Source organism: Sesamum indicum, linkage group LG11 (assembly GCF_000512975.1).
Source record: "Sesamum indicum cultivar Zhongzhi No. 13 linkage group LG11, S_indicum_v1.0, whole genome shotgun sequence".
Lineage (NCBI taxonomy): Eukaryota > Viridiplantae > Streptophyta > Magnoliopsida > Lamiales > Pedaliaceae > Sesamum > Sesamum indicum.
Genome location: NC_026155.1, coordinates 2,139,202 through 2,157,824, shown reverse-complemented (window position 1 = coordinate 2,157,824; position 18,623 = coordinate 2,139,202). Strand labels below are relative to the sequence as shown.

Here is an 18,623-nt window from a genome sequence, read left to right as displayed (position 1 = left end):
CCCCCCCCCCCAGTACACAATCGAGGACACCGTAGGGTTCGTCGCTCGATTCACCTCCCCTTATTCAGACTCGTATCGGTTCATTAACTGCCGATGTAGCTCCAGATGGTCCAACATCATCTGGAGTCTGCGGGGTAGGGACGGTGCGGTCGTGTCAGGTGGTGGAGGTGGTCGAAGGACTGCATCCCCAACCTGGGAAGCATCCGATGGCACAGCTAGAAGTGGCAGGCCACGACCCCGTGGTATAGGAGGCGTAGCACTAGACATGATCTAAACAAATTATTTAGAAGTATTAGTCTAAATATGCGATAATATAAAAAGAATATATTAATTCTTACACATCGAAAATATTATCATGAAGCTATGATTACTGTACTCATTAATTATGGTAAAATTTATAATTCTCTTGTGTACATATACATTGCCAAACATTACTTTAAACTTGTTTAGTCTATCATGTGAACCTTTTGTTATAAATTTATCATTTGTTGACAGATGAAGATGGATAAACTAACTAGTTTAATTGACAAAATTCACTTGATGACCTAAACAAGCTTAAAGGCATATGTGATCTGTTTGTATGTAGTTACAAAGGAACTATATATTTTTAAATAATTATTAATTAATAGAAATATTGTTCTCAATTTGTTTTCTATTTCTAATGATTACGTAATTGTATTTTAATTTGAAATATAACCTTAATATTGCTATTGTTGACATTATTTTGTAAACAAAATTATTATTGGGATTACATTATTATGTAAAAATGTAATTATTGGGAATATTGGTCTAATATTTTTTATTATTTACATTATCATTTAAATAAATATTATTATTGGGACGATATATCTAGGTTTTGTGATTATTTACATTATAGTGTAAAAATTATTTTATTGGGAATATTGAGCTAATATTTTTTATTATTTATATTATTAATGTTATTATTGGGATTATATATGATATAAAAATTATTTTATTGGGAATATTGGGCTAATATTTTTTATTATTTATACTATTATTTAAATAATGTTATTATTGAGATTATATATTGGTCTAGTTCTTGTGATTATTTACATTATGATGTAAAAATTACTTTATTGGGAATATTAGGCTAATGTCATGTAAAAAATAATATTACATCAATTAGCCTATTTATACAATAAATTGCACATCTATACAATAAATTTGACAAAACATTTAAGCACTATGATAAAATACACACAAGAATTGCATAAATTATAGAATTATACAACAAATTGCAAAATAGTTATACTATACAATTACTAAACTACACAACAATTTCATAAATTACACAACTATACAATTAATTTCTTGAAATTACACAAATTTCTATAATTACAGAAATTCTTATACAACTATATATTTCTATAACTACAGAAATGGCGTAAAATAAATTTTTTTACAGAAATTTTTTAATAATCACCAAAACTTTACAGAAAATTTTAAAATTACCAAAAAGTTACAAAAAAGTTTTAAAAATTACAGAAAATTATTAAAATTACCAAACTTATGAAATTTTTTAAAAATTTCAGAAATGTATTAAAAATTTAAAAAATTACAGAAAAAAAAAATTGCCTAAATTTTTTGATTTTTTTTAAATTACAGAAATGTATTACAAATTTCAGAAGATAAAAGTTTGATAAATTTACAAAAATATTAAAAAATTTATATAAATTACCTAAAATTTTTAGAAAAGAATTCTGTTATATTTTTTGAAATTTTTTGAGAAATATATTCTGAAAATAATTTTAATTTTTTTTTGTCAAACGTCCGTTCAAATATTTTCAGAAAATTGGGGGGGGGGGGGGGGGGGGAAAAAAGAAAGAGAAAAAAAATGGGGAAGCAAAAAAGAAGAAAATGGGGTGGGCGGGGATCACAAAAATAGGTAGCAAAATGAAATAAACGGTGCCTTACCTCTACTAAGGGTGAAGGCGGTTTTACGGCGGCGAGGAGTCGGGCTGAGAGAGTGATGGACAGTGGGGGAGAGAAAGGGAGAAGGAAAGAAAAAAATCTGCTAAATTTTTTATATATATTAATTTTTGGAACCGGCTTTGAAACGAGCATTTTTTAAAAAACCAACACTACAAGAGAGCAGGCTATCAGAGACGGAAATATATCCGTAAAAAAATTTAACCTTTCAAGAACGGATTTAATGACGGAAAACGTTTCCGTCTTAAAATTATAAAATAAATCTTTATATTGACTGAATTTTTTACGAGTATGAATTTTTGGAAAAAAATTAAAAATATAAAAAGTATTCCATCTTTGATTCTGTCTTTGACTTAATAATGAAACAAAAAATTTAAGACGGAATATTTCCGTCTTAGATTCTCAAAATCTAAGACGGAATTAAAGATGGATTCAAAAAAATATTTTTTTTATTTCCGTCTTTGATTATGTCATTATTTCCATCTTTATTTCATATTTTTATAAATAAAAATTAAAGATAAATTTTGTTTTCTTTTTTCTTTTTTTTTATAGATATTACTTTTTAAAAATTATTATTGTTAGTAAAAATAAAATTAAACCTCAAAATCCCCAATTGCAAGTTTTCCCCAAATTGCAGTCACGTACGAAGCTGAAGCTCTTCTTCTTTCTCGTTGTGCCGCCGTCAACAACTCGCCAATGTATTGCGCAGCTATTCGTGGGTGGCCGGTGGAGGAAAGAGCCATTTGAACAAAAAGGATAGTTTTTCTTTTACTTAGTTATCGCTTTCAATCTCCTCTTTATGTTTCATTTTTCCCCTATTTTTTACCTTCTTTGATTAGCTTAATATTGATGATTTCTGTATGTAATCATATAAGTTGATGATTGAGTGGCAACTTGAAATTAGAGAAAACATTTGAGTGCTTGCTACTTATTTGATAAATTACTTGAAAGAGATTGTTGTATGTTTTCTTCAAGTACTGAATACTTGCCTGCCTTAATCTTTTTGGCTCATGATTTATTAACGATGGAGTTGCTTTTCTGTTATTAAATGCTTAAACCAATTCAATCTCCTTTTTGTACATTTTCTTTTGCTGTGGAGAGAAGTTTCTGAGTTTGTCTCTGAGTGTACATTGAAGAATCGCTGGAAAATGTTGTGTTGTGACAAAGATCGAGTACTTTTGGACCTGAGTTGTGTAAAAGTTGTCATTACTCCTCTCCTCCAATCTTTATGGTTCTACATCCTTAACTCAATCCACAATTGCTTACAGCACAAGCAGTAGCATACTCCCTTTTGCAAGTTGTCTTGAGAACTAGTTAATGCTGTAGGCTGCTCAACATTTATATAATTAAAGCAACACAATTAAAGATACTAAAAATACTTTCTGTTCTTGCATGACGTCATTGCGTAACATCTGCTTCCGTGGTCAACATCTCTGCACTCACCCAAACCAACAACCTGCACGCTACAGTGCTTATTGAGAGAACACTGATTAGTGTTGTATCACTTCCTCTTATGTGCTGCTTCTCTAGACTCCTAATTGACTCTCTATTTGCTTTCACGATTCAAAATTCTAATCTAGACTCCTAATTGACTCCTAAGTGAGAGATCAGGCTGCTAGCATCAAGTTATGATCTTTCCATTTTTCTAGGTCATCGAAGCTAGCTGCCAAAATATTTCCTCAAGATCAATTAAATAAAATAGGATGAAAAAGTTTGTGTCTCCTCTCATGCATGAAATATTTTATATGCAACATCTCTTTTACCCATTACACTTCGGTCTCAATTTCAACGTGTGCGAGTACAAGGTTTTACGAGCATGCACGTTACTACTCATCTAATAACCTGAACACTTAAAATGTCAATGAAATTTCACTAACATTATGTGTTGCTATGGGATTTTCATAATAGGTTCATTAGTTTAAAGAATGAATAAATTGTAAACAATATTTCACCTCGTGGAGTGATCTATGAGCTTAAACAATGTATTCTTGAAATTGAAATTAGGGTGCAAGTGCACCTAATCCAGCGGAGTTGCAAGTTACAACTTATGTGTTAAGTCCTTCAGTCAGTCTGTGCATGTGTAAATTTCTTATGCCTTGGCATATTGTAGTTTCACTTGAATTCTTGTCCTGTTTCTGAATGTTCTGAACTTACTTCATCAAATTCTTTCTTTTAAAGAATTTGAAGTTTATTAATATAGTCAAATCCATTTATTGATAATGTTATTTATATGATTTTAGGAAAAAGAGCTTGGCCGTGGAGTAAGTGAATTGGAGTTGTTTCATAGAACGCACAGAAGAAATCAAGGAATTAGAGACTTTGTAGATAATAAATCAAAAAAAGTTAATGTAAGTACCTTTTATAGTCTTTTTCTTTTCATTATTGTTTCACAAATATAATAAGTTAGATTCTCACTACATGATATTCTTTGTATGTCACAATATGTAGGAAGATTATATCGCAAAAATAGGTGGTAGTAACGAATCCACTGAGCATTCATTTGACATGCAGTCATGGTGTGAAGTAATCGGAAGGCCATCTAAAGGCCAGATATATGGATTTGGGCGTAGTCAATCCTCTGACAGATTTAGTAGAATTTTGTTACTTCAACACCTAGGGAATCTGAAAAAAGATATACTGAGTTAATGAAAGTAATGGATGAAAAATATAATGAGTTAACTATGAAGATGCAAGAAGAACTTTTAAGACAAGAAGCAGAGAGTAAAAAGATGCTGAAGCAGGCTCTTGAGGAGTCGCGGAAGAGGAAAGAAGATGTGGAGGAGGGCAGAAGATGCACAAAGAAGGGCAGTGGAGCTTGAAGAAATGGTACGCAAATTAATTCAAGAGGTGGGATATAGCAATCGCCGGTTTGCAGGTGGATCTGGACCCAGTGAGCAACAAGATTTTGGTGCAAAGCGTTAGGTAATTTCTGATTTTGGTACAAATTAAAGAGTATTGGAGCTTAAATAGTGATTATCCTTGTATTTAAATAAAGAGTACAAGCTCTTGAATGATGCGATGTTTCAAATATTTTTATGATTGTATTTGGTGTATAATTGTGAACATGAAGAATTTTTGCAAGTCTTCTTGGTAGACAACAATAGTATTTCTCATACTTCCACTTTAAGTATATCAATTGGTTTCTTAATTTTTGTATGGCTTTAGTTGATGCTTTTTTCATTTGTTATAATTGTGATATTTCATTTTGTCCACGTATTTAGTCTCATTTTATTTCAGCTTTACTTAAAAGAATTAGGGATTGAATTAAAATGGAGCTTTGTCTTCAGCTATAAAATTAAAGATGGATTCAGCGACAGAATCAGCCACCGAAATAAAATTAAAGACGGATTCAGTGACATAATCAGAGACAAGATAAGATAATCTTTTGCGACGAACTTTGAGACAGATCAACTACGGATTTAAAGACGGTTTGTCTAAGTTTGTTTGTTAAATGAAACAGATTTTAAGGCGGATAATATTCCGTAAAAAATACAGTGACAGATTCAACGACGGAATTAGCCATTGGGCTTTCAGCAATAGATTTTCTGATGGAATTTATCGGTCGCTAATACTATTAGCGACGGAAATATAGGCTTCAGAGACAAAAAAATCCGTCTCTGAAAGTCTGTTTTCTTGTAGTGCAACCCAAAAACTGTTCTAAATAACCAAAATGACATCGTTTTTGTTGACGAGCATTCTCTAAAAAATCATTCCTATTTTCTAACCATCCAAAAAACCATTCCTAAAAAAATCAAAACGATGTCGTTTGATGCAAAAACAACGTCGTTTTGTTATATTTCTAACGAAATCATTCCTATTTTTTAAGAGTCGTTCTTAATTGTTTGCCAAAATTATTTTCCAAAAAACTCAAAAAAATAAAAAAATATAGAAAAAATCGTCTCATACATGTTAATGATTAGAAAAAAAAGTAGACCATAAATTAATTAAGACCAGTGAAAACATATAATGCTTTGAATTAAATTGATGCATGTTCACAAGATCAATCATATTTGTATATCTAGATTGTTAGTTTTACATAGATGTAAGTAGCATCTTATACTGTTATGTTGGATCGCTTAATCAGACTGTTGGATATTATTAAATTGACAAAATACTACATTATATAAAGTTTTGGACATTTTTGTTATACGGATACTAAGATATCATATCTGATACACAAGCAACAAGGTTAAAAACGATGCAACTGTCCATCAGACCATTTAATTTTAGATCAGACCTCTAGATATGTTCATATATGGAATGTATTATTATGTGTTTAAGTTTGGAATTAATTAGGGTCCCAGATGTTAAGATATAATAATCGAGAAGTGAATGAGGAATTTGTGGACATATTTAGGGACGGTATTTGGAACTCATTTATGAACTATATTTTCTTAATCATTAGGAATAGATATTTTATACATTTAGTAACGGTTTTATTTAAATTCATTTTTTGGAACGGTCAAATATTAAAAAATAGTTCCTAAGTTTGATTTTCCCTCCAGTTTTCCTTTGGCGTGAAATTAAATTTTTTGGAACTTATTTTGGAATTGTTAAAATAAATTGACTGCTCTTATATTTTGATTTTCCCTCTTTTATTTAGGATATTGTAATATATTTAGGAACGGCTTTTTTTATTAATGTCCGTTCAAAGTTGGAACGGACTTTGGAACAGGTTCTGAATTTTTTTATCATTCCTAAATAAAAAATTATTGTGTTTTGTTTTTTAAAAAAAATTATCGACATGGACAATTATTTTGCAAATTGTATATAAATTATTATCTGTAATTTTCTACCAATATTGGTAATTTTTTAATTTATATTATATTCTATCAGTAAAATACACAAACACTTGTTACAGAAATGCTAACTGTCAATCATAATTATTGTCTTCATCAATCTCGTAATCCTTGTCAAAGCTATCTTCGTCAGACTCATCATTAGATTCACAATTCCTCAATCGAGGTGTACCTACTCCTTGTTAATTAGCAACAAAAAGCTCAATGACTAATTGTATACTATTTGGGTCATGCAGGTCAGAATTATGGTTGTCCGACACAACTTGTGGAGTAAGTATTGTCTCATCCTCTTGAAACGCAACTACGGTCCGTCGAAATATAGCCGTTGTGTTTCATTTGGAACGGTCTCAGTAATACTAAACAAATAATACAAAGAAACCGTTCTAATTTGTACCGGGTTTTGGAACGATATTTGAAACACATTACTTCTTAAATAAAACTAATAATTTGGAACAGTTTTTTCGCATAATTGATTAAGGGTATACCAAAACCGTTCCAAATTGTCATCTTCTGAACCTCATTTTGGAATACATTTTTTAACTATCATCTTTTGGACATCCATTATCACACATATAGGAATGGTCACTACAAATCATTCCTAATTATAATAATGTGTTCCAAATAGGGTTGGGTGAACGGGTCGGGTTTTTTGGGTCTCGACCTGATCCGATCGGGTAAAGGCAAATCGGATCAAGTTTGTCGAATTTTTTTATGATTTCATTCCCAACCGGGTTCGGGTTTGGATATTAAATTGCCACCCGAATAACTCGACCAGGTACCCGATTGGGAGAAGAGGAAAAAGGGGTACGGGTATTCCAAGCAAAAGCAAGTCAGAGAAACCCTTGCTAAAATCTCATAAAATTACAGAAAATCTTTGAAAATCTCATAAAATTAAGAAAAACTTTAAATTTTTTTAAAAATTACATAAATGTATTAAAAATTTTAGAAGATAAAAAATTGGTAAATTTACAAATAATATGAAAAAATTTCTAAAAATTACAGAAAAGTTTTAGAAAAATTTTCAGAAATATATTCTAAGAATATTTTTGTCAAATATGTACGAAAATATTAAAGTTGGGGGGAAAAATGAAGAAAAATGGAAGAGGAAAACAAAGAAAAAATGGAGGGGATCACAAAAATAGAGAGAAAAAAGAAAAAAAATAGGTAACTTACTTCTATTAGTGTCGAAGAAGGGGTGACGGTGGTTGACCGTGTGGGGAGGCGAGAGGTCGGGGAAAGAGACAGAGGACGAGAGTGAGGGAGATGAGGGAGAGAAAGGGAGAGGAAAAAGAAAAAAATTGCTAAGTGTTGTATATATATTGATTTTTAGAACGGGTTTTGGAATGGATACTTTTTTGAAAAACCTCCAAAAATCATTCCAAATAACCAAGACGACATCGTTTCAGTTGACGAGCATCTGTTACAATAACCGGTCCTATTTTTCAACCGTCTCTAAAAACAAAAACGATGTCGTTTAATCCAAAAAGGACGTCGTCTTGGAGCATTTTTAACAAAACCGTTCCTAGTTTTAAAAAAATCACTCCTAATTGTGTGCCAAAATTATTTTTCCAAAAAAATCAAAAAAATAAAAAATATAGAAAAAGTTATCCCAGACATATTAATGATTAGAAAAAATGGACTATAAATTAATTAAGGTCATTAAAAACATATAGTACTTTGAATTAAATTGATACATGTTCAGAAGATCAAGTATATTTGCATATATAAGATCGTTAGTTTTACATAGATGTGAATAGCATCTTATACTGTTGTATTAGATCGCCTAATCAGACTTTTAAAATTTTAATCAGACCGTTGGATATTATTAAATCGAAAAAATACTACATTTGATGAAGTTTGGACATTTTGTCATACGGATACTGACATATCATATCTGATACACAATAAATGAGGTTAAAAACGATGCAATTGTCCATCTGACCATTTGATTTTAGATCAAACCGCTAGTTATGTTCACATATGGAAAGTATTGTTATGCGTTTAAATTTGGAATTAATAAGGCTCCCAGATGTTGAGATATCGTAATCGAAAAGTGAATGAAGGATTTGTGGACATATTTAGGAATGATTTTGGAACTCATTTAGGAACGATTTTTTGTTAATCATTTTAGGAACGACTATTTTATACATTTAGGCACGATTTTCTTTAAATTCATCTTAGGAACGGTCAAATATTTAAAAATCGTTCCTAAGTTTGATTTTCCCTCCATTTTTCATTTCATGCGAAATTAAATTTTTTGGAACTGATTTTGGAACAGTTAGAATAAAATTGACCGTTCCTAAATTTTGATTTTTCCTCTTTTTCATTTAGGATATTGTAATGTATTTAGTAATTATTTTTTTTAAAGTCCGTTCAAAGTTGGGACAGTGTTTGGAACGGTTTGTTGGTTTTGGATCATTCCTAAAAGGATAAGTATTATGTATTTTGTTTGAAAAAATAATTTTATTTGTGCGAAAATATTATTATGCAAATTGTACATAAAATCTGCTCCAAAAATCATTCCAATTTGTAGCGGATTTTGGAATGATTTTTGAAACACATTACTTCTTAAATAAAATTCATAACTTGGAATGGTTTTTGTCAAAAATTGTTCCAAATTGTACCTTATTTTAAAATAAATTTTCTAATTTTCATCTTTTGGACACTCATTATCACACATATAGGAACGGTCATTGCAAGACAATTTCTAATTCTAATAATGTATTCCGAACAGAGTTTCAAACATTAACCATTACTATTTTGAAATGGTCTTTAGAACGAATTTTGTAGCTGTTAGTTTGGAATACATGTTGGAACAATTTGTCCGTTCCAAAACTATAACCCAAAGAAAATATGAATCATGACGTTATTTATCAATATCTATTCCACTTGTGTTTCAAAGCCCGTTCCAATATGGAACGGTTTTCTACCCCGTTCCAAATCTCGCCTTTTTTTGTAGTGTCATTACACCACTCCCCTATTTTTTGGCTGTCAGTGGTAGTTTCTATAATTATGCAAAAGATAGGAATGATTTGTATAAATAGACCATAGGTGAAGGAATATAAATGTAATTATCCCAAATTATTAAAATATTAATAGTTCTCATTTTTAACAGATTAAACTTTTAAGATATATGAAACTAAAAAAAAAAATCGAGCGTATATAAACCCCCCCAACCCAAACCCAAACCCAAAAATCAAGAAATAACAAGCAATACAGAAACAAAAACAAATATTACGAGAAACAAAACATTCAATCATAGCTAATTATCATCAATAAAACTAAATAGTCGCAGTAAATAATCATTGACCAAGATCACACAACGTTTGTTGACTGCAATATTTGTAAGTATGGCTAAAATATTTACCATGCTAAGAACCATGACAAAAATATTTGCTATAATAAACAAACTAAGTTTTTACATCAATTTTATTTAATTATAATTAATAATATCAATTTACCATGATTTTTAGCTCATAGTCTTTAAAATGTAGACAACATTAAATTTTGTTCAAATAAAAAACATCAAACTAGAGAAGACCCTTCTCCTTGCAAGATTCTATAGCTCCGTCGTACATCTCCTCGAGCCCGTATTCATAATTGAATCCAGCTTCCAGGAGCTTTTTGCTTGAGAGCCTAGGAAATGGAATAGGTGCTAAACCCTTCAACAAACTGCATAGAACAATAGGTTGCTTGGATCAGATTTTTCGGTTAGAGAGTAAGTATGATATACTTGTTATGTAATTAAGAATTTTTTAAATGGATAATTAACAATTTATCCCCCTGTGATATTGAAAATGAGCATATTACCCCCTTATAAAAAAAATATAGCAATTTACCCTCCTGTACTTTTTAAAATAAAGCAATTTACCTCATTATACAAGGAGATAAATTGTTTTATTTTAAAAATCATAGGGAGGTAAATTATTGTATTTTAAAAAATACAGGGAGGTATATTGCTATTTATTATTCATAAGGGGGTAATTTGCTCATTTGTTATATCACAAGGGGTTGCTTATTCTTTTTTAAACTATACACCAATTATACGCAAATGCATTGCACCAATTATACGCAAATGCATTGCACTTGTACTATAATTAGTTCAAGTCCGAAAAAGATTCAATACAGGTTAAAATTTCCCGTTTGATTGAGCATATAAGTTGTTTCAAAACATCCTATAATCATTTGAAGTTATATTTGGATCGATAAATTTGAAATTAAGGATTTTAAATTGGAAAAAGTATTATTTTAGTCAGCTAAGTATGCCTAACTTTAATTTTAGTCCGATAACTTGTCCATTTTTGTTTAGGTCCAGTAACTTATGAAATTGCTTACTTTTAGTCCTCTGGCAGATTTTCGGATAATTTCACCCTTATTAGTGCATATGGACTAAAACTGTCTTTCAAAAGTTGAATAGGGGTAAAATTGTCCGAAAATCTGCCAAAGGACTAAAAGTAAGCTATTTCGTAAGTTACTGGACCTAAACAAAAATGGATATAGTTATCAAACTAAAATTAAAATTAGGCATACTTAGCGGACTAAAATAATACTTTTCCCTTTTAATTTACCAAAATACTTTAAAAGCTTAAGATCAAATGTCTTATAAGCTCAAAAGGTATCTTATAAAATGTGTAGCTTATTCGAACTTACTACAATATATATATATATATATATAATATATTGTGCATTATAAATTATTATGATAAATTGATATTATTTATCATAGTCAAACATAATTGATTCGAAAAATTTAATTTTAACCACGATTAATTAATATTTATTATTATTTTATCTATGACTAAAATATTATCATTAGTTTTAGCTAGATATAATATTCTGGCCTCGTTTACAGAAGCAATGATGATTAACTATATATGGAGGATAATTAGTATTAACAAAAACCCATATTTCTTACGGTGTCTTTTTAGGTAAGTTGAAAGAAACATCCTTTTAAACAAAAATAAAGGGTTAATTACACTTAGACTCCTAAAAATTTAAAATTATACTTTTTCCCAGAAAAGTTTTAAAGTTACACGTACACCCCTTCTAAAAATTCATTGTTTACACCTAATCTTAGTTCGTTAGCGTTTGAGCAAAAATTACTGATGTTAGCAAAAAACATTACATGAAGTTTCAAATGTACCCCTAATTTCATATTCCTATGTACTAATTTTGTATAATGAAATTAATGTTACTCCATATCTATATATATATATATATATATATTATATTCAACCCTTTATACGTACAAAAATATACATGAAAATATTAAATGATAGGCAAAATTAAAAATTTATGTATTTATTTTATTAGAGTTAGAAAATTTTTGTCCAAACCCTAACAAAAGGGTGTCAGGTTTAAATAAAAAATTTCCAAAGGGATGTAATCGTAATTTTAAATTTTTTTTAGAGGATAGTGTAATTTTACCTTTTCAGATGGGGTCTAAATATAATTAAACCCAATATAAAAGGGCAAATACGTGAAATTAAAGAGTTGAAAACACTTACTCAGCCGTTGGTATGTTGTATTGAGGGTATCTAGCAGATAAAAATTCATGCAAGTTTGCTATTGTAAGGTCAATAGCAGAGCAAATGTATCTCCCTTTTGCTTCTGGATACTCGAAAAGATGAATATGAGCTCTAACCACATCGTCCACATGCACTAAACTTGTCTTAGTCATACTCTGGTAGAACTTCTCATCACCTGCAACGATACATAGTATTAGATAAAGAAACCAATGTGGTAAATAATTTAGGGATAATTATATCTGCACCCCTGATCTCTAGTCTATTTACACAAATCATTCATGTTTTTTAAAAAATTATACACACATCAACGAGATACGTCAATATTATTTACACAAGCCACCCTGACTTTTAAAAATACAAACCTCCCCTGATTTTTTGTGGTTTCTTCAATTATGCAAACTATGTGATTGGCTTCGTAAATAGATCATAGGTAAGAGGGTGTAAATATAAGTGCCCGTTTGGTTGTGTTTTCAATAAGATTTTTTCCACTTTTTACTATTTGAGTAGTTGGGATTTTGTTTGGTCAAACCACTTTCATTGGTAATGCATTCCTATTTTAATTCTCAATTTTTTGAAATTATAGGTCACATAGGTTTGTCATACTTGTCTTATCTTGTCAACATGTCTTTTCTTGTTTCAAATCAATTAAAATTATTTCAAATGGCAAGACTCACTTTGATTATTTTATAATTTTACATGTTCAATCAATTTGGTCATCTGTCACATCAAAAATACATATACCTATATTTAGCATTCTCACACCTATATACCTATATTTGAAAACAACTAATCCAAACATATTCTCAATTTTCGCACAAAAACCAATAAAGCATTTCTACACATTTTCAATTGTTGGAAACTAAAAATGAAAATGAAAACACAACCAAACGGTTAATATTCCTAATAATTATCTTGTATTTTATTTGATATATATAATATTTTTTAAGTATATAAAGAGTTAATTACACTTAGACCCCCTCTGAAGTATTTGAAGTATTTTGGTAAATTACACATACACCCATCTGAATGTTTAACATCATTTGCACAAATCGCCTATAATTTTTTAAAAATTATACACATAGCCCCCGAAAACGTCAATAATATTATACAAATTATCTCTTTTTTTTTTACTGTAAGGAGTAATTTCTATAATTATATAAAAATACATGAATAATTTATATAAATAGATTATAGATTAAGGGTTACTAATATAATTATTTCTTTTATAATTAAAGAGCATGTGCTATTCATTTGTATATCCAATAAACAAAGGAGAACATAGTCACATACCAAGAATCAAGGCCATGCAAATGTAGACGGAATCAGGAAATCGAGGGCAGATGAAGGGCCCATGAATCCAGGAAGGAGCCACAACCACAAGATCCAGTCCATGTTTCTCTGCAAACTCCATTGCAATTCTCTCCGTCAACGTTTTCGTCACCACATAAGCTCCACCAAACGAACCGAAACGTCGAATGAAGTCGACGTCAGTCCAGGAGTCTTCGTCGATGGTGTCTGAACCGGTAACGCCTCACAGGAATCCAGACATGCCTGTAATATGCCTAGTGTTCCGCCGGTAGTTCTTCTGGTCTTGATTTCTTCGGTTTCCTTTTCGTCGAAATCGAGAGGGTGGGCGACGTGAAAGACTCCGACGCATCCATCGATGGCAGGTGCGAAGCTGCCGGGCCGGTCCAGATCCGCGTCGAAGATCTGTAACCTTTCTGACGCGCCTGGCAGGTTTGTGAGGTAGCTAATGTCCCTTTTGCCCTCTGTTAATTAATAGGAATGTTTTCTATCACTGGCCAGGGGAAATTCCCAAATTTAAAAATTTTGTAAAATAGAAGGAGAAGAAATCAGATATGTATGAAGAAACCTGAATCCATCCTGACGGTGGCGTTGACAGAGTAGCCATCCTGAAGCAGCCTCTTTACCGTCCAAGATCCCAGATAGCCTGTTCCTCCAGTCACACATATTCTTCCCTTCTTCTCTCTCTTCTCTTCCATCTCTCACTCTCTTTCTCTCTCTGAATCACGCTTTATGTTATACATATATATATATATATTAAACATGAATGAGTAATGCAAATTGCAAGTTCTTGAAGTACTTAATAAACGATTACAGTTTAGGTTTATGTCTTGGATTGGATTGGCAATAAACTTTTTGTCAGAAATTTTTAAAATTATCTGTACTTATGAGTTGAATTTGAAGCATAAATAAAAGTGTAGCAGTTAGCTATCCAGGCCATGTGCATTGTCATCCTTTGACAAAAAGTAGGGCTGCTGTCCCAATCCAGATCGATTGAGGGAGGGATGAATCACATGATAAATTTATAATATTTATTGGTGGAAATAATATTTTGGTTCTATTGGTTACAAAATTATTTGTTTTTGTTCCGTAATTTTAAAAAATAGTATTTATTTTTTATCTCATGATAATTGTTATATATTTTAACAAAAAATATTACGTCTTAATTACAAAAGCCTCATCTATAGTCCAATAACTTTCAAAAGTTAGTACTTTTAATCCTAACCACTTAAAGGTCGTTTGCCCTTCTCGTTAAATCTCTGAAGGAAATGTGTCATGAGATCAAAAGAGTTATTTTTTAAATTTATGGGACCAAAAGTGATAATCTTGTAATCAATAGGATCAAAAAGCGAAAAAATACTAAATTGCGGGACGAAAAATACTACTTTCTTTTTTTTCGATAAATATAAATTTTATTAAATAAATGGTAGTACATCGGTACTATACAACATGAAAGGCTAGGCAGTCACTCGACAGGTCAAGGGATCCGCCATAAACAAAAAAATATACAAGTACTAATAGACGGAGGTAAATCAACACTAAGTATCTGTTGTCGGATATCCTCAATAATAAGTTTTCCTACGGAAGGTGCCCCGCGTATTCCTCCATCAAATCATCGAAGATTGCGCTCGCGCCATACATGGTATACAAAAGAGCCAAATAGTGCACGATAAGAAGTCGAAATACAATATTTTTTCCTCGCCACATTTTTGTTGCCCATAGAACGTCAATGCCCCCATGGATATGTGGGAGAGTATGGAGGATTTGTGGACAATGAATATCCGTAATATGGCGCCATTGCCATTGCTCATCCTCAATTACAGTTGCAATTGTATCCATCAATTGAGTATCCATGAGGTAATGGCCATGTGGAAATTGCTAAATAAGTGGTTCCAATTCATGCCAAGGGTCATGCCATAATGAGAAGGTAATCCCATCCCCAGTTCGATACTCGAACAAAAGGTCGAAGTAGGGGTCGTAGGCAAAGAAGTTTACGCCATCCCCAAGAACCGCCTCGTTCCGGAGTCGTCTATATCGTCATATCCCCTAAACATGTATGGTATATCCAGTGCACTCATATAGATGATCGATCACCGCATATAACTTTCCAAAATTTGAGATCCATGGGTGCACGGTTAAGTGCAAGAATATCCCAAAGCCCCTGAGCTCCTTCATCAATGGGTCGAAAAACATGCTCCCAAGCTACCTTAGCATATTCACGATCAGATGTACACTGCCATAAGAATGCCCGTAGTCTCTTCTCCACTTCTCTTATAACCCCTTCCAATAAGATAAAAGCAGAAACCCAATAAAAAAAAAAAAAAAAAGTGTGATTGGTTAAGGACAAACTTGGTTTAGGTAGGAATTTTCTCATCCTAATTACATATAAAAGTTGAGGATTCAAATTTGACTTTCCACTCAGATCCCACCAATCAATGATAATGATAGGTTTTATTCAGGAATAATTTTTATTTGAATTCAATTTAATTATATTACAAGTAATATTGGTAGGTTCCATTCAAAGGCGGAAATTTCATCTGGTTTGAAATAAGTCAATTTAGTTGTTGGCAGTCAGGGAAACTCTTATTCACATTGAATTTTGGTTGAATTAGAACTAAATGTATGATATGCGTAATACACGTTGCGTATGACCGGTATACATTTCAAAAAAGGTGATTAATCATATGATAAATATATTGCAATTACTTTATAATTAATTTACTCCGATCAAACTTGATTTGGGTTTAAATATCTCGTGCATGACTTCATCACTTTTGCAACGCATTAGAAATAAATACATGGTGAAAAAATAAGTAACCTGTAAAAATTTAGCTGGGGAATGTGCGTAACTGGTGGAATAGGTTTTTGACTATGATGGTTGTGATACAATACGGTGACAAGGATACGATATGATACCAACATAGTGATATGAAAAATTTAATAAAATTATGACACAACACGGCACTAATACAATTATATGTAATATATGTTTTAGTATATATATTTTTAATTTCTCATAAAATTAAAATATCAAAATAAAATATAAAATAAACATGCTTTACATCTGAATTCTTAACCAAATGTAGTTTAAAAAGTATCCATAATCAGTTTATTTTAAAAAGTACGCAATGAAAAAATTTTAATCATCCACATTAGTTAAATTATTTTGACCATCTCTTGAATTTTTAGTAATTTCATCCAAGAACTTTTAGTATTAGAGGAGTGGATTAATTTTTTTCATTTTCTTATTAAGTCAAAACTATTGTTTTTTTAAGACAACCTAAAACTTTTTTGAAATTATAAAAAAAATAATCCTTAAGCATTTCTGACACCTGTTCGATTTTTTTTTCCTCATATATACTATCCATGTATCCGACACATGTCCGAACCGTGTCTATATCTGTCACATGTTCGACACTACACTGAATAATTTTTTAAAGTATCCGTACGTCATATATTTCAGGGTAAAGCATCTTTTATCACACATTTGTGTCCCACAATGACATTAATGATGTTACACCCAAGATAGTCGTGTACACTTCATCAACAACCAGTGCCATATTCAACAACGAGACTCCCGATTATATTTTTTATTGTAGACTCTATTTTATTTTTTATTCCATTCAATATAAATACGTTACGTGTATAAATCAACGTGTGTATGTTGAATGGAATACTGAAATTCAATCTATGTTCCGGCAACAGAAAATTGTGAAATCTTAAAATTGTTTAAGAAGATGATTGTTATATAGGAATGAAATTTAAGTGGGAGTGAAACAAATTTAAGAACGGAATAACGATAAAAAAGAAATTTTATTTGAATAGTATTTATATGATTGGTATACATAATGAATTAGAAGGCAATGAAATTGTTATTCTTTTTAATTGATTTCATTCACATGTATATATATATATATATATATATTAATATGTTGACTGCATTGTATAATAGTAAAATTTTAAAAAATTACTTATAGAAGGTTATAAGTAATTTATAAAATATCTTATATATTATTAAAGAAGAATATATGAAAAAATTTACTTATTTACTTAAGAAATGATTTATTGATCGAATCTACACATAGATAGTATTTTCTGCAATGAAAATTATATTAATTTGGACAATTAAATGAATTAATCTATTTAATTATAATGCTATTACAATTACGTGTCAATACTCGACCAAAGAAATATTTTGAATTAATAACAATAACAAATAAATATCCAAATCAATGAATTAATATTTTTTGTTCCTAGTATTGTTATTAATTCAAAATAATTTTTGAGTTAATAAAAGAAACCATACTCGGTAAAATACTCCGAAAAATATTAATGCCTTGTATAATATAATCACAAGGATAATTTTGTCAAGAAAACAAGAAAAAAAAGGTCCACTCCCGACTTCATAGGAATAGCTAATACCATGTTCTAATGATGGAATCACCAAGGAAAAAGTATTATTTTAGTCCGCCAAGTATGTCTAATTTTAATTTTAGTTCAATAACTATGTCCATTTTTGTTTAGGTCCAGTAACTTACAAAATTGCTTGATTTTAGTCCTCTGGCAAATTATCGGACAATTTTACCCCTATGCAATTTTTGAAAGGCAGTTTTAGTCCATATGCACTCATAGGTAAAATTATCTGAAAATCTGCCAGAGGACTAAAAGTAAGCAATTTCGTAAGTTACTGGACCTAAATAAAAATGGACATAGTTATCGAACTAAAATTAAAATTAAGCATACTTAACGGACTAAAATAATATTTTTTCCAAATCACTAATGCCTTTCTTGAAGGAATATGAATTCTTATGGAATCGCTATTTCCTTTCCTTTACTTATACCTATATATAAGAATGGACTTGAGAATATAAATTTTATTCCTACTCCATTCCTATAAACTAATCATGGCCTAAAGATATTATGAAAAGAAAGATGATAATAGTTGACGAAGAAGTATATATATTAAAATTTTATTTTTTCTATTGTGTTTAAGAATATCAATTTTTTTTTTTGGATAATTATACTTTTTTTCTCTGAGATC

General features: G+C 30.5%; 1 pseudogene; it reads right to left on the bottom strand.

Annotated features, from left to right (window-relative positions):
• On the bottom strand, positions 10,230-14,441 carry LOC105173269 (annotated as a pseudogene).